Genomic DNA, 23,874 nt, shown 5'->3' on the forward strand with positions numbered 1-23,874 from the left:
AGAAGATTTGAGAAGAAAAAGGGTAAAACGCACTAATTTTGCATTCTATGCAAAGGGTTAATATGCATTTTATCAGTTTTTAAAATTCGATTAATATCCACCAGCCTGAAAGAGACTAGATTAATTGAGAATCATGATACGCTATGCAAATCTTTTATACATTTGGCATTTGCTCCTGGGCTGATTTCTTTAAAAACTACATTCGAATTTTCAAATACTATCAGAGAACTCTGGCCACCAGTGCAACCAAATTCACCCGGTCTACAAACTGATTGCCTTCAGCTGCGAATTGTTTCATCTTCACATCTCTTTTTTTTTTCTGCCTGATTGTGCCAGTAGTGTGGCCACTACCGGGTCGCCAACACTGCTGTCGGTCAGTCTATCCTCCGTGGAAGGATTAAACCCCGATGATGAGGATACCGCATGCATACGCGTATCCCTACGGATGTTGGCTCGTCGTTTTATTGTTGTGCGAGATTGGCTAAAGTCTGCAGAGGTTTCTGGTACGGACATCGCCACCCGTGCATAAGAGTGAGAAAGAGCCAGAGAGAGAGAGATAGAGAGCGATAAATCGGGAGCATAAACAGCACACCATAACGCGGACCGTGGCAGAGGACTACCAAGCTGGGCGGCTGGGCAACAAGGGATTTGTTGGGCAGCTGCGGCATTGGTATCGGATACATGATTATGTATAAATAACCCCAGCACACGCCATGGAACCGAATATGAGAGAAAAGAGTCAGCTGAGTGTGCGAGTGGATACTGTGTGTGTATCCATCGGTTTCGTCGACCAGGAGATTCCGGAGGGACGGCGGGCCTCTTGTTGTTGGCCTGTTTGGTTGGGTGGTGAGATCGAAACCAATGTGCTTAGTCGGTAGTGGCCCCCGCCCTTCGGTGTACTCGCACTCAGCCGAGAGATGTTCGTGTGCTGCATCTAATTCAACTTGTTGTAATTATAGCGACCGGAGGAAAACGCGTACGTCGGGGTTTTGTGGGGGGGCCAATCCGTGTGTGAGTATATGGCGGCAGGCTGGAATCCCTCCGTACCAGAATCCGGGACCAGAAGGAAAACCATAAAAGCGATTTTAGTTGAAAACAGTACTCGGCTGACTTTGGAAGCTGTTAGCGAGTGCTCCCCATTTCGAATTATCTACCAAACGAAATTCAAACACCGGCCGAACCGATTCCAGAATACCAGAAGCCCGTAATAACCATCAAACCGATTTTGTGGAAAAATTTTGACAACAACATTTTCACGGTACAACTCGGCAATAAAAACGTTGAACACCTCCCGAAGTGTGGGATTGACCAGTGAAATAAAATCGCGTCCATTATAGAGTCCTTAATAGAGTAAAGTGGTTGTTTTTTTTTCTCGCTCGTTGTTGGTCTCGGTTTTGGCCAACCCTCATTCCCCAGCGGATCGTGACTGTGACTGTGTACAATCGGGGCAGGCAGAAAAAAAGTGACGCCCTTAGTGTTGTTCCAGGCCCCTACTGGAGCACGCGGTCGGTGGTGGTTGAGGCTTTTTTTTTGCTCACCAAATTTCGGTTTGGTTTTTTCACTTTTTTATCGCCGTTCGTGCAATTCGATTTTCAGCCTTCACCGGGAGGGAGCCACGCGTAAACAGTGTGAATCCGTGTGATGTTGATGGCGATGGAAAAATAGCCGGGTGCGAACAAGACTATAAAAAACCAACGCGCCAACACGCGATTACGCGATAGGTGGTGGGATTTTTCACCGCCAAAAGCTGTGAGCGAGTGACGCCAGAGCAGCAAAAAAAAACTCGTATCCTGACGAAAATGTGAAGCGCTGAATGGTGAAACAAAAAAAAACAACTCGTGAAAATATATTTATTTGTGATTTGATACGGATACCGCAGAGTGGTGGTATGCGTGATCTGAGGGGTGACACAATTGTGTGTTAAGTGACGAGTCATCGGCAGTATCCGAGTGGGAAAAAAAAGTTGATGTTGATATTGTTGCTGTACACGAACACGGCCACGGAAACCTCGACACAGAGGTCACACACCACACCCCCAGAAATATTTCACACCCAAACAACTCGGCGTGCGGAGTGACATCAGTCGGTAGCAGCGGCAATCCAATCCATCTCTTCGTCAGGACTCGTCGAGATAAACCGAAAACCGCAGTCGAATGTGTGTTGTACGGTGTTGATCAACAGCGCGCTGCTGCCCGTACACGGGAACCCAGAAAAGTGTTTACGCGTGTAGTATCGTACCGTTGGTAGTGGTAAGAAGAGTTGCAAGTGGTGAAAAAATTTATTCGCCCAGAGCTGGCGGTTTGTGACGTACGAGAGATTGAATAGAATAATTTGTGGGTGGTGTACCATCAGGAGACGAAAACGAGAAAAAAAAAACCGTATCACGCTACTGCGGGGACAACCGTCGGCAGGTCTCAAGGGCGTTATCAACAACAACCAGCAAGTGAGCAAGTGAGTGCAATTGCCAAAAAATTTAATTGAGTAGCGGAGTCCGTTTAAATCTGTTTTAACCACGCACCTACCGTGGGCCGGGTATAACAGGGCCACATCTGAGCATACGCGAGTGCACATTCAGCCACGAAACGGTGGGCGACCTTTGGCCAATTCAGTTTGTGGGTTTTGGGTAGCATTTTTGTTTTTGGTGGTGGAGGGTGTGTGTATGTGTCGTGTGTGTAGGTGAGAGGACGGGTTGGATTTTTCCAATGGTCAACCAGAATGGCCGGATGGATTCACAGGGATTTAGAAGACCATTCTTATGGTTGGGGATTGGGGTTGGGGAAGCATGCAAAGTGGTTTGGGTTTGTTATGAGTGTAACCTAAATGTGAACGATGAAGACAGATAATTGTATCGTTTGAAGTGCCGTTGTTGTTTGTTTGGGTAGGGTAATGAGTCCATTAAAAGTCCATTTAGAATCTCATACGCTTTCATACTCGCTATTTGTAACAATGGGAAGTTTGCACAGGGTTATTAGTTCGTCAAGACGAAATTGACTATTGGTTTGTTAAAACTTTGTGTTCTTGAATGTGTTCACAAAAAATACTTCGTGGAGATAAAACGCAAGTTTGCATTGATCACTAATTTTCAGTAAATGAAACTTAAGTCATAATGAAATCTTCCTTTGTGTTTGAAAAATACGAATCATACGTTTGTTTGTCGGTTTCATCAGAAACTGAAGTGCTTAGAAATATTCGTTTACAGAAATACAGGGAAAGATAAAATTGAGTGAAACTTGCTTGTCGATTGAAAATTTGGATTGACTTTTTTCGACGTAACCTTCCATGGATTGTTAGCAAAAAGCACCGCAAGGCAAGGCACCTCCTTCCGCCATATTGGTTTCTAGTTGCTCTGAAAATATGAAATTTAGCGATGAAGATAAATTTTACTTATAGAACAACTTGTGGAAGTTAACGTAAAAGACTACGTGGTCTTTTTTCTGGCCTTTAATTGAATATAGCCACCAAGTCAAGAATTATGTTTGTTGTTACAGAAAAACAATGCATTCGTGGTCGATTTATCCTAAGAAAACTGTGTTGGCCAAAATTGAGAAGCACTCGAATCCGTGGTCGATTTATCCTAAGAAAACTGTGTTGGCCAAAATTGAGAAGCACTCGAATCCTCTGAGTTTTTTTTTAATTAATAAATCCATTCGATACGGCCTAATAATTTATAAGTGTCACAGAGAGCGATTTGTCAGCAATTAGCTAATATAATCAAATATTTGAAGCCATACTACACGTTGTAAATTTATCAGAATAAAGATAAAAAGTAATATATTTTTAGTTTTAAAGAGGTTTAATGTGGCATTTGCTTCCAAAGAATAATGATTGTATTTTGCAATGCGTCGAAATTTGTGGCATTATTAGTAAAACATCAACGTCATAGTCATAAAAACAATAGATGGGATATGGGTGTTAAAGTAGGTCATTTTGAGTAAACACAACAGAATATCATATTATAAATTACTTTCAGTTATTGGAATGTATTATATTAAGTTAAAATAATAAAATGTTATTTAAATATAAATAATCATTACCTATTCGTTTTTTTCTGAGCAAATAATATTACCGTGATTTTTATATACAATGTAGACCAGTTTTTTTGAGTCTGCAAGAATTGTAAAAATTTTATCATACATTACTGCACATATATTTGCAGAATTAGATCATGAACCAATTATTTTATCAAATTCAAAAGAAATTAAATGTTGCTCTTAAATTTTTCTATTTTTTTTTATTTTGGTGTACTTTTCTATCACTTCATTTATGTTTATTTGTTCTGTGGTTGCAGGCTTAATGAATATTAAAATACAATAGTTTCAAAAACCACAAAAAATTGAGAATATTTGATTACGACAATGAAATAATACCTTTTCGATATACATTTTAGGCAAGAAAATTATTTTTTCACGCCTAACGCGTGTAAAATCAGTTCGAATGCTAGCGAAATTTCATTCACATCGGATAATTGATAGAGAAACCGGAAAAAGAAATTAAATTTTCCAGAAAAAAAAATAAAGCTAGAACGGTTTAGCGTAGAAGCACCGGTTTTGGCCATGACAGAATAAAATTGATAATTGTGAAGAAGTATCTTGAATTACTCATATTTCGAAGTTTCCTATTGAAACTGCTGATGTTATTCGACAAATACATAACTTACTGTAGCAAAAATATATGCGCACGGTGCTCCCACAGACCGTTATTATAAAAAAAATGCACCAAAGAATCTGAATACACCATTCGAGTCGTTATGACGTCCAGAATGTCTGGTCAAAATTTCAAAATCATCGTACGGTACATTTTTGAGTATTGCCCTTTTGAAGGTCGTAAAATACAAAAAGTGATATAAAAAACGACGTAATACTCAATGTAAAGCACGTTTTTCAGCCACAATTTTATAAAACAACTTCCAAAATAGTTTCTACACATTCGAAGTATTATATTTCAAGAAAATTACAATTTGTGAAAAGATTTTTTTGAAAATCCCACAGTGCACAGTGGTCTAAATTTGAAAAATCGTGATGGTTCTAGATTTGACTATGAAAAATTGATTTTATGTACTCAATGTCTTCAGCGAAATTGTTCCATAGAACTAGGCCTTACTTTTGGAGTTTTTGGTTTTTCGATCAATCCACCTAACAGTTAGATAAAATAAATATTTTTTCTAATTTTTAATATATCGGATTACTTTCTTCAGCAAAGTTGTAGAAAATTTCAAAAGAAAAGCAATTGCTGAATACAGCGATGTTTTATCTGTACGTTAAACATGACAAAATAGAGTTTTTTGTGGAACACCCGTCCTTAAAATCAGTTTTTTGTCTGTAATTATTTCTGTGATTTCATACCTCGATATAAGGCAACCTCGATAAAAGGCAACCTCGATATAACATAACTTTTACCTCGATATAACGTAACTTTGAAAATGTATTGAAATTGAAAATAAATGATAGTGCAACTGTTTTCGGGGTATAAATTGCTTCAAAAAATGTTTGTGGTAAGTTTTAAAATTAATAAAACTTATGCGAAAATTGTCCTAAATGGGTATAAGAAAGGTTTAAAAATACTAATAGGTTATGGAAAATAGGTTTTCACGCATCCTTCGGTAACAATTCACTGTTTAGCATCAATTAGAAAAATTTTTTTTTTGCTTATTGAAATTTTCCCTAAACGGGCATAAGAACGGTTAAAAAATACTGATAGGTGATGGGAAATAGGTTTTCGCGCATCTTTGAGTAACCGTCAACAGTCTTGCATCAATTTAAAAAAAAATTTTTTGCTTGTTGAAAATTGTCCTAAATGGACATAAGAATGGTTTAAAATTACTGATAGGTGATGAGAAATAGGTTTTCACGCATCTTTGGGTAACCTGTGTATCATTTGAAAAAAAATTTTTTTCTTGCTTTTGAAAATATTTCTAACTGGGCATAAGAAAGGTTTAAAAATACTGATAGGTGATGGAAAATGGGTTTCCGGGCATATTTGAGTAACCATTTACATTTTTGCATGAATTAAAAAAAATTTTTTTTTTTGCTTCGATATAACGTAACTCGATATAACGTAACGAAAATAAAAATAAAGTTGCCTTATATCGAGGTATGACAGCATTACTATTCAGTTAGATTGAAAAATTGCTGGCCTTTTAGTCAGTAAAATAACGAGGATTTTCTGCTGATAAAATATATCTACATGGTGAAGTCAAATTATAAAATAAATTCGTGTGAATTCAACTTTTTCGCGAATTGGCCAAAATAGGAGCCCCGAGTGGCCAATTAAGAAATGCTATGGACAAAATAAGAGCCTAGAGAAGTTTTTTGGTTGAAAAATATATAAACAAAATAACATAATTTTACTATTTAAACTAAATGTTAGTAAAATGTAAAGGCGAGTTCATCCGATTTCCACGTTGAACTGATTCAATTACATATTTTTCGAAGGAAGCAGGCCAAATACCTTTCATCAATAACATACTATGTATGGCTAAAACCGGTGCTTTTATCCTATTTGATTGGTATAGCCTTTCCAGCAAAATTGTAGACAGTAATTTTGTCCTTTTTAAAAAATACTACAAGGTATATAGCCCTAGGGTTGTATGAAATGGTGACGTGGGACCAAACACTGGAATTACTGTAATTGCAGACACAATAAATTAGTTTGTTCAGTGAGTTACGTATTTGAATTCTCAGCTTTCCCTTCCTTTTTTCGGAAATATATTTGATTACACTCGAAAGAACTTCATTTACACTTGGTGCTGTTGTGCCTGTAGTGTTTTTTGTGTGCAAACAACATTCAACAATTACAACGAAGTTAATGTTTAAAAAGATTCAATTTTGTTTAATTTTCCAACAATTACATTTACTGTACTATGAATACAGTTAACATAGGTATATTACTTTATTTGTTAACTGAAAAATTTAAAACATCTAACAATGTTGAAATGTAAATAAGAGATTCTGATTTTAGTAAATGGACCAAAAAATCACAAGCACTCACCGTCCCCTACTCATCTATAAATTAGTATTTTTAGGAAATTCGATATTATGTCGGTCACGATTATTTAGTGATTATCTAAGATAAAAAATAAAAAAAAAAATATAACCGTTGCAAAAATGTTCAATTTTTGTTGAGTTATTTATGATTTTTATGGTAATCATATTCATGAGATAAACTTTCAATCACCATCAGTAGCATTATTACAGTTTTGATTGCACGCCCGCTGCAATGATAGAAAACGAGAAACTAGCGGCGCTCTGCTCCACGCATACTCTACGGTACTGTTGCTTTTACCAGCATGTTTTCTTTCAAGACATCAGTTTCTATTATACTCGAACAGCAGGTTTAGAAATTGTTCAAGGACTGGGGTTGTTTCAAACTTTTCTAAAAACTTTTACCTTCGAGACATCAAACTAGTCTAGGTTCATGGAAGCAAACATAAATTGACCTATTGGGACGGGGAGATTCTGTCAATTTTGTTTCGATATTGATACAGAGAATACCACGGAGTGGTTGGTGTCTATTCATGACGTCTGTACTAGGAATGCTAGCATGTGATTGGGTTTGCGTGAGTTTGTCCTTGACACTTTGATAACTAGTGTACTACAAAATTGTTCAACATTTTATCTTTCCAACGTTATTGTTATTCATCATGTGCTTATGCTGTTATTATCGTTTGAAATCTGACGCAGTCCCATGTCAAAAATATACACCATGCACCACCTTTTTTTCCAAGAGAAAACACAGAAATATAATTATAAATTAAATATCCCAAGGGGCCATGCACATACCACGTGGATAGATTTTTACGGATTTTGACACCCCCCCCCCCTCCCTCTTCGTGGACAAGTGCCCATATGAATTCTAAAAATTTTGTATGGACCGTGGACATTCAACATACCTTCCCCCTCCCCCCAAAGCTGTCCACTTGGTATGTGGATGGCCCCTACAACACTCACTCTTTAAGGATCTGAATTTATTGTCCTTTGCAAACTACACACTGTAGTTTATATTTACCTGACTTGGAGAAAAAAATAGTTCGTCGAAAGAACAAAAAGAAATAATTCTTCTGCAGCCTTTTTTTGTAAGACAAATTATTATCTTCAGTTCCGCCAAAGATACTATACCTATCAAGCAAACCCTTCAGAAGCCAGAAATATTTTTTTAAATTAAAAGACACTACCATATGTTTTCGATTATTGTCAAGTTTTACCTGAAAATGAATTTTTATGCAATGTGTTGAAAAATTTGAAAAAAGGACATTAAAATGCAATTCACATTCGCCATAACCGTTCAAACCGTTCAAAACCATTAATATACAAATAGGGAAAAGCCATTTCTCAATTTTCTCCATAATTAAACGCTAAAACACCCGCACATTAACTGAACTGAACTGGTTCATACAAAAAACAAACAAAAGTACTAAAATGTAGACACATTCTACCGTGACGTTACAACGTTTTGACTATTCTGTTGGCATCATTTTATTTCTAGCTTGTATTTTTTCATGAAACCCTTTGATATTATTACAGATTCGGAAAGTAGACAAAATTTCCTGTAAGAATGATGTATAAGATATTTGTTTACTTTGTTTATATTACCTTGGGGAGTGAAAATGTAGCGTGACGTTACCACGCGCGAGAAATTGAGGTGTCGGTACTTTTCTTTTTTTTTTACCTTGTGCTACATTCCATTTCGGAACTTGACCTTCTGTTTATTTATACACAGACTTTGCAGCCGACTATTTAGTGTACAGGACAATTGCGGGGCTAGCGCTATTATCCTACTGACACTAACAGTCTCTCCCGAGACGAGACTCGAGCCTACGACGACTGGCTTTTTAGGCCAGGATTTACGGGACTTTTCTTACAAAAATTAAAAACCCTGCTCTGTTTGGAATTTTATAACTATTTCTTCTTCCACGGTTTGATAACAAATAATAATCGAACATTTTGCCATATTTAGAGTGCCTGTAACTGGTAACATCTATATTTGAGAAGCTTTTATATTTCGTGACGTTACAACGCTCATTTTTCAGCAAGGGGTATTTTCACTCCGTTGTAACGTCACGAAAATATGAATCAGTCGATATCCATTATTTATCACATATTTCTTAGACATTTTCATAAGAAATAAATCAATATCTGATTTTATATATTTCTACTTCTACTTTATGCACTTGGTTTGTGGGGTTATCCATAAACTACGTAACAATATTACTAAGTCGTTTAATGTTTGAGAATGCAGAACCAAACTTAAACTTGGAGATTTTCAGTGAAGGAATGTGAGTTATGATCAAATCAATTCTTTTTATAAGTGACATATGTATCATAAATATTCTCAAAAGTGTCCTTCATGACATTATGTGTAAAACATATAAAATTTATTTTTATTGTAGTTTCTTTACAATGTCTGAGTACGTTAGCAGTTTATTCAGCATTTATATTAAAAACAAGTTTACAAAAGTGTCCTTAATTCCAATAAATACAAAAAACCTTTCAAAAACTATAATAATAACACAAAAATGCCGTTTTTTAGCTTTTTTCGCTCCCGTAATATGTCCTTGATTTTTTAAAACTCACACTACTTATTCAGCAAAATTCGAGTGCATTTTTGCCGCTGAAGATTTTTTCATCTAGACCTGCCCCAAAAATAAACAGGCTGGCTTATTCCACGATATGGTGTTGGTCGTTCAAAAATGTTCTTCTCATCGTTAAATGTGGTGATGTCAGGTCCCGTAATTGCGATAACCATCACATTCGGAAGATTGGCTTGAGCGATGCGGACGAAGTATTCATTTCATTAATACGGTCATCTTGCGTCAAAAGTTTTTCTCTTAGGGAACATTCGCATGTTACGTAACGCGGAAGTTGACAATTTTCAATCCCCCCTCACGCAATGCATTGTAATATAATATAATAGAATAATAGTAGAATTTGTTAGAATATAACGTTTCTCATGGATGACCCACAGTTTAATAATTGAAAACATTAATCCATTCTACAAAATTCATTCTCATGTTATATGACAGATGTAACGTGAGCTAATTTAGACGCATCAAATAAGTTTTTAAACATAGACGAATATTATATAAAGGGGAGAAAAAAAATTTCGGGACGTTACAACGCAAACTAAACCCGGTTGTAACTCAAGTTGTATTCAACCTAGCTGCGATCTTTTAGTATCAAATTAAAGGTATTTTTGATTATAAAGAGAAAACAAAATATTACTTTGATTAAATGTAAGGAGTTCCCATGAAGTAAAAACTGTACTTTTTCCGTGCGTTACAACGCTTAATTACTCCTGTTTTCATATTGGCCTGGATCAACATGTTTGAAATTTCACTTCAAAACCCTTTAGGCATCGAATAAAGCACTTATTTCACAGTCATATAACATAAAAAATGTATTATAAATACATACTCCTGATCATTTGTAACCATTTAAAAATATGTAACCAAAAACGCTTGTTTTTTATTAATTTTACTTGAACTTTGCAATTAGTTTTCTACAGTTTCTTAAACACTATAAATTTGACATTTACATTTTTGGAAGCTTCAAACACTATAGAATCTAGGAAAAATATTTCGTTGTTGAAATATGCATTTCGAAAATTGGTTTGTTGGTGTAGCTTCGCAGAGAATATGTCTGTAGTATTTTTCGATCTTTTCTTGAATTTTATTAAAAGCAGTTTTTCAGGGGTAAAATGGACACCTTGAACGTAAAAGTTTATTACCTTTTTACGGATAGTAAAATGTTGTTCCATAACACGTAACACAGTAACGCATTCACTAACAGTTAGTTTTCACCGTTTGTCATAGAATTAATGACAATATATTTACTTATTTGTAAAAACTTGGAAATGGAGGTCGTTTGTCTTACTTTAAATGGAAATTTGCACTATAATTACCACCACCATGGGCTGTCCACCACCGCACAATACTTTACTTTACTTTGTTCACCGGTCTAGGGCCGAACGAATTGGAGTTGTTCAGCTTCTTCTGTCTTGGGCAGCCGTTCTCCAGTTCACCAGCAGATCGTGCATCTACTTCCACCGCGTGCGAGGCCTACCACGGAGTCGACGGCCTCTTCCTGGTTCTCTACTGAAAATAGTTTTGGCGGCTCTCTTGTCAGGCATTCTGGCTACATGTTTAGCCCACTGAAGCCTGCCCCGTTGATTACCTTCACTATATCAGCATGTTTGCATACCTGGTACAACTTGTGCTTCATGCATCTGTGACACACTCCATCTTCTAATCTACCGCCAAGTATCGATCGCAGAACTTTACGCTCAAAAACTCCGAGCACTCGTCGATCAGCTTCCTTCAGCGTCCATGCTTCATGTCCGTAAAGGGCCACCAGGAGTATCAGCGTCCTAAACAGCGCTAGTTTTGTGCGAGTTTGCAAATTACGAGACCTTAGCTGGTACGCGGCTGTGTCCTCATATTGAGGGCGGCGTACAACAGCGTCTGACCCGGAGCGTGGGGCTGAATTATGGACTGTTGTATCTCGCCAGCTACACCTGAGATGGCAGCCCCATCAGCAGGGTGTAGGTATCGCGATCCTGGTAGGGTAGCGTACCGAAACCTTTCTTCATTCGCATTCGGTTCTACGCTACTGTTTTGTTTTGACTGCAGACCGTGTGAACCACGAATTTTTAACGTCCCAATCAGTTGATTGTTCGTCCGAAACCGAAGTTTGCAGAAAGCATGTGTTCATCTTTTCTAATTTTAAGTGCATCAACAACTGTTATTTCAAGGCACAACGTGTAAATATCATAAATCACCTTGGTCGACAAAAACGAAAAAATGCTGCCCTATTGCTCAAAGTGGAAAAAAAGGAAGATTATAGCTGTTTACTCATTCCTGCGGTTTTTGGTGCCCCTAGCTATTTCAGTTACGTGACAAAAGCTTCCACTCACTACAACGCGAACATTAATCGTGTGCCTCCTTTCACTGTTGAACCGATGGAGACACCAAGTACATGGTTCCAGGGAATGAGCTTAGGGGGAGAACTTTGATCTAGAGCTCGAAGGTAATATTCTAGAGACAAATTTTCTCCTGCAAAGTTGTTACATATGATAAGTCGGTTATTTTTAAACAGGTCGGACTCGATTATCCGGAGTTTCATTTTTTTGGTGTTCGTTTTCAATTTTTATGTTCGAATTAAGCATAAAATTTTTCTTTGGAATATTACTTTCGAGCTCTAGATCCAAATTTACCCTTAAGCTCGTTCCCGAGAAGGCTGTCGAAGAAATAACTTAGCGTCTCCACCGATTTTACAGTGAAAGGAGGCGCACGGTTAACGTTTGCCTGAAGTGGGTGGGAGCTTTTGTCGCGTAACTGAAATGGCTAGAGGCACCAAAACTGGTGAAAAAGCTATATTCTTTCATTTTTTTTCAGTTCGAGCTCTAGAGCAAATTCTGTGTTGATCAGTGTTATTTAATTAACACTTACGTATCTTACGTACCAAAAAAATAAAAATTGGCTATCGGTATTTGGCCACTTGGACGACTAATGGCCGTTACTGTTCGAGTTCTTTGATATGCTGCAAGCTAAGTTTCGGAATCATTTCCGGAATCGATTCCCGAAGCTCGGCCAGTAATGGCCAAAACACGTCCAAGTGGCCAAATACCAATCGCCAACAGTGTTGTTTTGCAAAAACCTAAAGTTTGATATGTCGCAAGCAAGGTTTTGCTACCGTTTTCAATCTAGCCTGTGTCTCTGAAAGGGTACTTACAACACGATTCCCCTCAAAAAATCCGGAACAACGGAAAATTTCGAAATTTCCCCTACTGTCCCAAAAACTATGATAAATTTGTAATCTTTTGGAAAAAATTCGATCAAATTCGGTTCAAATCTTGCGGAATGGCAGGTAAAAAAAATTTCATTTTTTCGGTACTAGAGGGATCAGGTACGCAAGTGGTTACTGTCGCATCATTGGAGTTCGATTATTCTTTTAAATGTTGAATTTGCAGAAAATCTTTGAGGCTTACCTTTTATGCAAAAATTTGTTCGTCTTCGAATCGAAAGTCTTCGAATCATGTCAAGCTTTAACCAAAAATAAATTTTAAGTTAAAATTTTACTCTTTTTGTGTATTATTATAAACGTTAGGGTTTATTTTGTAATTTTGAATTTAAGATAACTTGCAAAAAATCAATTAGGAAGATTAGCATCATGACCATTTGAACCGTGTGAAATCATTAGAAAAGAAATACTGAAATACGCAAGGTTGTGTGCCAAACCATAACCACTTTAATCTGTTTGACCAATTTCAACAGTTCTAACAACAGTGCAAGCTCTAAAGCTAGTACACAATCGATAGAGAAAAAGGCTCAATCTCAGCAAGAGAGAAAAAAATATGCGACTCTAAAGCTCTAAATAGTTCTCCTAGAAAGAATTTAATTTTTTAACCATTCCTATGAATTTTGGAGCCTCTAGAGTATGCAGAAGTGCGTCAAAGTGCGTCAAAGTGCGTCAGAGTGACGCATAGTAATTGCTCGCCGAGTTCATCGCTTCAACGTTATGTTTACGAGAAAACTCATTTAAGTCTCTGAAAAAGTCATTTGTTCTAGGAGCACAAAAATTCACAAGAATGGTTTACTAGTTTTATTCTTTCATTTAGTTTCAATTTAATACGAAAAAATCATAATGAAAATGTTAAATAATTCCTACATAATTGACGTAAATCGACAGCACTGCAGTGGTTACCTAGGTTACCAATTTCGGACGTGAACAACTACAGCGGATATCTAGGTTATCTACTACAACGGTCTGCGGCTACGTTCATTCATGATAATGTGATCCATTCGTGATTAACAGTGTGATGAATATTGGGGCATCGTGAGATGAATAATTGAGCAGTAATTCAAGTTTTGAGATGGATATGGAAGCGTTGTGAAAAATGTTTTTTTTTTTTACAAAATTCAGGATAAATCTAGCTAAGTTTACTAAATATACAATGCTGGGCGACTCCATAAGAGCACGTGAGCGGTTTTTGTTTATTTGTTCATTGATTTCGTGAAAATTTGGTATTTAATCCGTGCATTCTTCGTGAATATCGGCTTAATGAGATGAATAATGGAACAGTTCTCCTAGTCGCATTATCAAATTACAATTTTCTGTATTTAGGCGAATGCATATCTGTTTTTCCTGTCGATTGCCGCAACAACGAAGTAAATCTGTTCAGAACCGAGTAATAAGTATTTAAAATTGGACATGATTTCGTCCCCTGTTTCGATTTCGAATTTTCATTTTACACCCTATAGGCCTTTCATGAAGACGTAGTTCTACGTCAGAATTTTACTGCTATTTTTTTCTTTTTGCCAGTTATAAACTTTATCTGCCAAAAAAAAACGCTGTTCGATGTTTTATTATTTAAACCATGTCATAAAGAAGCTTTAAAACATCATAGTAGATTGGAAAAAAACTTCTTTTAAAAAATTTCAAGATATGTACTGGTGATGAATGAATTTTCGTTAAAAAATGTCCAAGCGACTACAATTCGGTTTGTGGTAATCAAGATTTTTTAACCTCAAAGTGCATAAAAAATATTTGTTTCAAGACGAAATTATTAATTATCATAAACAATATGTGAAGTTATAGAATGTAAAAAAAATTGTTCTTTCACTAAATTCAAGAAAAATATTAGAAATTTTTTCATCAATGTATATTATAGTCGAGAAATCAATTTTCAACAAATCGTTCAAACAAACGACAGAGAAGAAATAAAACCTTTGAGATATAATTTCATCAAAAGAACAAAGTGTGCACTTTTCAAAAACAAGCGAATTTTTATATCAGGTTTCAGCATTTTCAGAACGGATTCATTTGATGACCTGGTTCAGGAAAATTACATACAAGTTTGTTTCATTCGATTTCAGCTTCTATTGGTGAATAATACTAGACTGGTTTAGCTTTTTGTAACTTTTCTTTGTGAAATTCAAGAAATTCAACATCAGGAAAGTATCACGAAAATAGTTATAATGGATTTAGACTACTACTTTGAAGGAGAATGGAAATTCAAACCAAAACAACTCTTTACACTTCTGAAAACTGAGCAAAATATGCTATTACGCTTGCGTTAGCTTCGGCTGCAACTTCCATATTAAGTCGTTTTAGAAGCGGTTCACATTGTCAATCATCAATATCTATCTTCCAGATAGGTAGAACTGGTTATTTACATTAATTCGGCTCATGAAAAAAAAAGCAAGAAAAATATTTTCGTACGTACAAAACAAAGCTTACCATTATATCATAATTTATTTTTGAGTTCTGGAAAGTGATCGTTGAATTCATTTGATTAATTAGGTTAGCATGCTGTGTAATATTGAAATAGAATGAAATTTTTTCAAATAAGGTAATATTAAAAAAGTTGTTCGAATATTAAACAAACTTTAAAAATGAATTTTATTCTGAATTTTGTCCGCAGTTTTTATTAACAGTGAACTTTCGAAGTCCTTAATTAATTAGACGATGGTGAGAGTGGTGTTCACAAAAATCATTGTACAGCGATATATACAAATTTCATATAATTCAATCAAAAAGAAGCTCTGCAACATCTCAGAGTTTCTATCCAAACAGGTACCTTACCCTATACACATTGTACTGTTACTTCCACAGCCTCATAAAATAAAACCATCACCCCAACAAGGCAGCTAAACTCCCGCCAGGATTGTCTTTGGTGTACCTCCGGATTACCTGTGTTTCAGTTTATACTATTATATTTTCGAACCGGAAAATCACCCACATCACAGAGTAACGTTGCCACACTTTAAGTTAACACAGACGGCACTGAATCGATTTTTGCCACGTCCCATTGCGCGTTGATGGTCGGTGGTCAGCTTTTGTGCAAAAAAAAAACGAATTAAAAAAAAAGAAAGCCTGGTGGAAAAAATAAATTAGCATATTTTTTGCACTTTCCCCAATATACACTCGTTTTAAGCCGTGGACATATTTAAAATCATTATTATTATTATCTCCCGTTCATTTAACCTCCGTTCTCTGTGCTTTTCTGTTGTTGCTGTTGTTTTGTTTTGTAGTTCACGCAGGAAGCTCGCGAGGATCGGGGAGCTGTGAAGCTCAATAATAATGAGCTACGGCGTTTATAGTACACAGAAACAGCAAACGAATACAAATTTTAATTAAAATTCAAAATGAAAACGGGATTGTTTTATTTTTCGTCCGGCCGCGGTGTGTATAATGTAAAATGCAACAATAACACCGAAAGGAAGGGAAACACAGCCCCGAAAGCCAATGCAGATTGAACTGCATCAGTAATAATAATATGAGCCGGGTCAACGCCAGGACGGGATCATTTTTGTAAATATTTAAAAAAGTTCGATGAACATCAACAGACGGCTCGGGCGGGAGTTACAGCCAGTGGGTTTAAAAGTGTCGTTCATAAGTCTCAATTACTTTACGCAGTTTTTTTCAGGTTTTTACGCTTAATATCGTTGTGCACTTCATAGCTACATCATTTTCAGGCGAAAAATTTGGTGCAATTTAATAACCTGGTTTATTTTGAATTTTACGTAAACATTTTATTGTCTTATCATCCAGATGTGCACGATGAAATTGAATGCACATTTATTTTTGGTACTGGTGAAAAGGCTAGTCTCAGTTTTTTACACTTTACTTGTTTACTAATGTAGCTAAAAAAAAAATCTTTTCCACCACCAAAACAACTTAGGGTTTGGAAGCGACTTATAAAGCACGGGATTCAGTTCTACATGTTTTTAAATAAGTGTACCTAATATTGTTTTCTAAAAAAATATTTATAATCCTAAGGCATAGATATCTAAGTTGAAGCGTAAGAGATAAACAGCAAGTTGGTCACACAAGACAAATAAAGCGAGTTTGATGGCACGAAAAATATCACTTGTTTAGTAAGAATGACTTCTAATATTCGATTCTGAACCAAAACGAGAGAGTTGCTTGAATCAACAAGAAAACTAAGATGGTAGAACTTTAAAATATCCTGAAGAACATGAAACTAATTTTTTGCAAGATGCTTCTTCTCGTCTCAATGTAACATACTGCAAAAAATTAGTTTTTTAGAATGTTCCTAACCCCTGAGATTTTACTTTACCCCTACCTTAAGTGAAAGTTTAAGCTCTCAGAGCGAGAACATTTCTAGCATTGTTTTGAATGGTTACGGGACCAATTCGTACCAAAAAAGTGGAGAGTTTCCCCTCCACCACCCATCTTTGGGTTAGTTATAAGGTATATTTAGGCTAAAAATGAGTGGAATAGAGTAACCTCGTTTGGCAAAAAGTGCGCGTCCGGATCCTTTGTGTTTATTGCAAGTTTTAATGCAAATCCTCTGACACTGGTGACTAGGCTGGAAAACAATGTTAAAATGGTTACTAGAAGATTTTGATAATACTTCTATCGCTAAGAGCAGTCTTCACAAAAATAGTCATAAAAAATGCTTAGGAATGCAATCAGACATAAATTGTTCAAAAAGTATCTCAGAAACATGCATTTTTTACCCAAAATGCTGCATTCAAATATTTTTGACTAGATTTAAGTTGAGCTTGAGCTCATTTTGAAAACATGTTCTAGTTCTTTTCCATGATAGATCTGAACTAGTGAAGCTGCACAATGAACTTCTTATATTACCATGCAATACCCACCAATGTTTACCATCGTCAAAGTACAACAATAATTCAGCAGCTTTTGCTTTCTTTTTTGTTCGAACCGTTATAGCGGCTACGCCCTTACGGTCGGTTAGAGAAGGAAAGAAGGAAGTGCTTCAACCATTTTTGCTAGAGTCCGAGTTAACCTCTGCATCTCTAATGACTGTGACGGAAAGGAAGGTACTTTGTGTCATCGTGGTTAGCGAAGGATTCTTATACTTTTATATTTTTTTTCTCCCAAATATCGGCAATTATAGGCCGTATTACAGAAACTTCGACAAGCAACTTCAGTAATTTGAAATACAAGGTCGAGTCGAGTTTGAATGATTTGAAAATGAATAAATGTTTTCTGAATATGTACCTAATTTTTGAGTATATTATTGTTTATTGGGATGATCTTCGTGCATGTTTTTGGTAAATTCTCTGATAATCATTACAACTTGTACTTTGTCTTGATTTTCTACTTTCTCTTGGCTTTATTATCATCCTCATGAATTAGAATGCATAACGTGAGAGTAAAAAAAATGGCGACGGAAGTGGAGAGTTTCCTCTTTGGGAGAAACTTATAAGTACTAAAAGTTTTCAAATTCTACGATATTAAAGGAAAAAATTAGTGGCCGAAACCATATATTCCGTCCAAATAAATTGTTTTATATTCCAAGTATCTCTTATTTCTTATCTTGAAATACTTAATTTTTGCTTCAAAGGTTCGGAATGAAATGAAATGATACTGAAATAGGCGTAGATTGTTGAACGACATGAATAAAATTTAATTATATCGACCATGACGGTATGTTCGCGCTGCTTATCGATGCAATAGACTGGAGACCGCCGAGCTGACAGAATGCGTTAAGGCTTTTGCGGTTGATCATTGGGAGATAAAAAATAAAGGAAAATTTTCTACAAACATCATGTATTAATATATTTTTAGGAGTCAACTGGACATTTCTGATGAATACATTTCCGAAAAGTTATTTTCCCATATAAAATCGTTTGGGGACATTAAAAATCAGACGCAAAAATATGGCTCCACTCATCGATTTGAAAATTTACACAGTTGTTATAGGACCCATAAGTATCACGAAAAATGCATTAAAGCTAACATTTATTCTTTGTTCCACCCTTTTGCACATTTCATTGCTTTTTCAATTATTTTAAAATACGTTTCCTGAGAAAATATGGCCGATTTTGAAAACAAAATGTACCATGAAGAACAACATGGCCGTGCACAGTTCCTGCATGCATGAGCATGAGTTCTATTTGACCTTGAATTTGCCCAGAAAGGTTCAATAGACTGCAGTTGTGGAGAATTTGAAGGTTGCATTCTTTCGGAATAAACTCGATATTGCTTTGCCGCCGATCCGCTAGAGTTGCATTAGCATAATGTGACACTGCATGGTCTGGCCAAAGCAGTACTTTGTCATTTTTATGGCACTTATATTCTAAGTTTTATACCCATATCATGCAGATACTTTTTTATCGTTTCTGGATCAGTCTGATACCTGATGACCCAGCTCACGAAATGATTTCGCCGACCAACCAGCCGTTTCCGCCTTCAATTGCGTTTGAACTTTGCTGTCTTGCAAAGTGCGTTTTTGTCCGGAAACAAATTTTCTTTTGAAGGTATTTCTATTCTCGAAAAGTTTGACAGTAATGTTTATAAATGTTTTTTTTTTCATATCCAAGATCTTTAAAATAATGGAATACTTCACTTTTAGATTTTTCTTCATTCTGCTCACAAAAATTGTAATTCAATTTACGACGGTCTTCTTTCGACAAAGCCATTTTCTTAACTAAGCGTCACTTGACAGAATCGAGTGGTCGTGTTGCCAATTATATAAAAGTGGTTCTTCAACTCATGAAAAAGGATTTTTCGATTTGTGCAGCACTTCGAAATCGTAGACCAATTTAAAATTTGTCCGGATGTTTTTCGTCACACGTTATGAGCACTTTCTTTAACTTGCAATATCAGACTATTTCGTCAGTGTTTTAGTGGACAGTTCCGCGGTTAAAGATGATGCTCTGCTTTGATATTATGGCCATCTGGAACATTTCGGACGTAATCGCTGGAAAATTTCGGACGTAATATGCCACACTATCCTGGCCAAATTATACCGATGTTGTGACAGTCTTCGATTGTACTGAAATGGTAATGAAAAATCTACACTATGAAAAATACGCACGTAAAATCCACCTGAAAAATCACGTAAGTGACTGACCTTAAGGGAATCTGCCATTTTACGTGACGTTAGTTACTTTCACCTAAACTTCACGTACGATTCACTGTCAATTAACGTACAATCGGTATATGGTTACAGCGCGTTGGTATTTGTGTTTTTTTAACTTTGTTAGTGTTAGTGCGGCTGTGGTTTGACGTTTCCGACAACGAAGTTTACGTGAATTTTTAATATGCAAAAAAGTCAATATGGCGGACAAAGGACTTCTAAGCCAGAATAATATTCATATTATCAAAAGAAACATATAAATCTTTGGAATTTTCAATTAGTGAATTCTTTCCGGAACGATTGGAATCATCAACAGGTAGTTTCGAGCAAAACATCTCCGGCACCAGCTGCGGATGAACGGTTGACAATCGTTGCGGCCAATTCTGTTTCTCTTTTGTCGGAAATGTCAATTCGAAGAATGTAATTATTTGTTGAAAATTTTAAACAAATTTTATTTGTCATATGCGCCATGTATTTTATTTATTTAAGATCACGTGGATTCCATCTGAATAACACGTAAAAAGTACGTAAAAATCATGTGGGGCTCATGCGTTCTATTTATGGTTTCACCTAAATATCACGTAAAAAGGTACGTGAAAATCAGGTAACAATTATCTGACCACACCTGGTTGAATGACACTAACACACTGACACATGGTCGGTTTTCGAGAAATCGGCAAAAGTTACGAAAAGAGGGTGGATGAGAATCAGTCACTTTACCCGGTAAATTTTACGTGCATTTTTTTTTTTTTCAGAGTGTATCCATCTCCACTGCTAAATCAACACATATTCGCATTATAAAGGCCAAGAAACTGCAAAGTATTTGATCGCATTTTCTCCTAGTACGACGATTTCTTGTGCTAGTCGTTTATACGGCGGAAAATTTCTATTAAGCAGATATTCAGTGGCTGAGGAAAAGATGCCTGAGAGGCTAAACATAGGAGAAGCAATAATGACCGACAAACATTTTTGCATTGACGCTAAATATGAAAGGGTGGAGCTTATGCGACCGCCGTTTTTGACGGCGTCCCAGTTTTAGTTAAGTACCACGAATGCTTCTGAAAACATATCCATAGCAGCGGCAAAAGTGCATGTGGAGAGGGCCAAAATAGGTACCGTGGAATGGGGTGAAATTGATCAGTGGGGTGAAATTGATCACCTGAAAATTCGTGATAAAAAATATTAATCAAAAGATATTGCTCTTACAACACTAAGCAATGTTAACGTGTCCTTAAACGCAACTTTTGCATGATTCACATACCTGTCAAAGTTAACCCTTGCATGCCCGGTGCAGTTTTCCATATTTTCGAAAAATTCCTCCAACTCAGTCAAAACTCAATCAAATTTGTTTGATACAAGTTTCCAAATAACAAAAAAAAAGTATTGAATATACTTAAAGTAATCTTAGAGCAAGCGCACCGGTGAGTTGCCATTTGAGTTGCTATTTTCATAACGCTGGCCGTTGCTATTTTGGATAGCAACCGATTTTCGCACCGGTCGTTGCTAATGGGGATTACCAATTCCACTATTTCTTAATCACACCGGCAGTTGCCAATTTCTGAAGACCGTCACTAGCCAGCGTTGGCAAAATGTTTGTTTGTGATGTATTTCGCATATTTTTTGCGGATCTAGTAATAACGAACTCATCCGTCAGTCAATCGCTACCGGAATGATCTACGTTCTTTCTACTTCATAAAATGTTCCCTCCATTTCACATAGCTTTGTTTTAACTTTGTTTCCGTTCTCCCAAGTTATCGATAGCATAATTCTTCTGCAGATATTTTTACTTGTGCGCACATAAAATTTTTCTTCCTTATATGTTTATTTATAGTAATTCCGTAAAACTGGGCATGTCCCGCAACGTTGGCTCAAATGACTATTCTACTGAAAGCTGGCGAACTGTCATTAGTTGTATTCTGTATTTCATGCTGTCTCGGTTCCCACAGTTGCTGTTATTATTTGAAAATTTGCCACCAAAAAGAACTTAAATATAGAACGCGTAAATTGTTTTCGATTATTTGATTGATTCTAGTGATGAAGAAAGTGATTTCGCAAAACAAATTTCCTTATACGCGATTAAGAAAATGGTTTTTGGAAAGATTCGGGGCGACTCTCAGCCTAGTAAATACCTAAAAAACCGCCATACGGAGGAAGGTGCCATCCAGCGTTTCAACAACGGTCTATACCGATGACCATTTCCAACGCCGCTTTCGAACGCATCTTAGGTTGTTTTTAAAGATTGAAACAGCGGTAAAGGAGAAAAATGGTTTTTTTTGCAACGACCGAACGAAACGGGATAATAGTTGGTAACACTCCCGAGCAGATTTGCTTAAACCTTCCAGGTTTATTGAATAATATTTATTGAATAATATTAATAGTTTTTAGAATTTTTTATAAGCGGTTTTACCTATCATGATTTTTTTTACAGAGAGTTTTCACTAGTTTACGTAGATTTAAATTAAGAAAATACAATTTTAACACGCTATGTACTAACCAGCTCATGTAAAAACATAAATAACTATAAATTGAAAAAGAACCCAAATCTCATATATATCCTATATCATATGTATTCTCTTGGCAGTAATCAATCTACAGGATGCTGCATACAATTTCTAACCAGCTGCATTGTTATTGACGTCAAGAACATCCATTTTACGCAAATATCGCATGAAAAACTGTGTCCTGTATATACCAGCTTTGGCTAAAACTTGAATCTATCATCTTATCCTAGCTCTAAGGTTCGTTCGTTCGTTTTTTTGTTTTCCCAGCTGGTCTCGAGGTACAATGCTGGCTTAACAAGTCAGTCTCGTAGGTTCGAGTCTCGGCTCGGGAGAGACTGTTAGTGTCAGTAGGATCGTAGCGCTAGCCTCGCAATTGTCCTGTACACTTAACAGTTGGCTGCGAAGTCTGTGTATAATAAACAGAAGGTCAAGTTCCGAATCGAAATGTAGCACCAATGCTTTGCTTTGCTTACGGTCGTTTTTTAGTTTGGCGTTAAATTGCCAATGACACATTCTACCGTGACGTTACAACGTTTTGACTATTCTGTTGACATAATTTTCATTCTGACTTGATTTTTTTTTTCAAGAAACCCTTCAGAATTATTACAGATTTGGAAAGTACTCAAAATTTCCTATAGGCATGATGCATGAGACATTTGTTTATTTTGTTTATATCACTTTGGGGAGTGAAAATGAAGCGTGGCGTTACAACGCGCGAGAAATTGAGGCGTCCGGACTTTTCTTACGAAAGTCAATAACTCTGTCCTGTTTGGAATTTTATAACGATTTCTTTTTCCATGATTTTCTAACAAATAATAATCGAACATTTAGCCGTGTTTAGAGTGCCGATAACTGGTAACATATATTTTTGAGAAGCTTTTATTTTTCGTGACGTTACAACGCTCATTTTCTAGCAAGGGGTATTCTTTCTCAGTTGTAACGTCACGAAAATATGAAATAACATAAACTATGGAACAAATTTACTTTGGCGTTAAATATTTGAAAATGCAGAACCAAACTCAAATTTGAGGATTTTTGGTGAAGGAATGTGAGTTATGATGATGGCAACTCTTTTCGTTACGTCACGTTACGTAATTTAGATAACCTTCACATTCGGCGGATTGGCTTGAACGACGCAGACGAAGTCTCTAGCATCAGTAATTTCATCGATACGGTCACCTTGCGCCGACGGTTCCTTTCCTTTGGGAACATTCGCATGTTACGTAACGCTGGCAATTTTCAATACTCCTCCAGATGGCAATTTTCAATACTCCCCCATCTTCACGTAACGCAATTTTGCATGGTGGCTTCACGTAGAGTAACACTTCGCTGAATACCCCCCATCCTCTCAGCGTGTTTTGTAATATACGAATGTTCCCTTATAACCATTTTTGCTTTTCCACCAATTGCATTGCAAATACCCGTTCCGTGAGAAGTGCGAAAAAATTTCCTTGTGAAACTTTTATTGTACTTCTTGGCTAGGTGTTCGAGCATTCGCAGCATATACACTAAAGTCGCTTTT

The 23,874-nt window shown here is 36.4% G+C and overlaps 1 protein-coding gene across 5 annotated transcripts in view; it reads left to right on the forward strand.

Annotated features, from left to right (window-relative positions):
* The first annotated feature begins 954 nt into the window (after positions 1-954).
* LOC129731175 (probable serine/threonine-protein kinase MARK-A) overlaps positions 955-23,874 on the forward strand; it is a 171,625-nt gene continuing 148,705 nt past the window's right edge. For 2 of the 5 annotated variants that reach the window (XM_055691002.1, XM_055690986.1), the window contains exon 1: positions 955-2,451. The gene's annotated coding sequence lies outside the window, so the exon portion shown is untranslated. The remainder of the gene's footprint in view (positions 2,452-23,874) is intronic. The other 3 variants (XM_055691016.1, XM_055691008.1, XM_055691023.1) reach the window with 3 other exon arrangements.

Source organism: Wyeomyia smithii, chromosome 1 (genome assembly GCF_029784165.1).
Source record: "Wyeomyia smithii strain HCP4-BCI-WySm-NY-G18 chromosome 1, ASM2978416v1, whole genome shotgun sequence".
NCBI lineage: Eukaryota > Metazoa > Arthropoda > Insecta > Diptera > Culicidae > Wyeomyia > Wyeomyia smithii.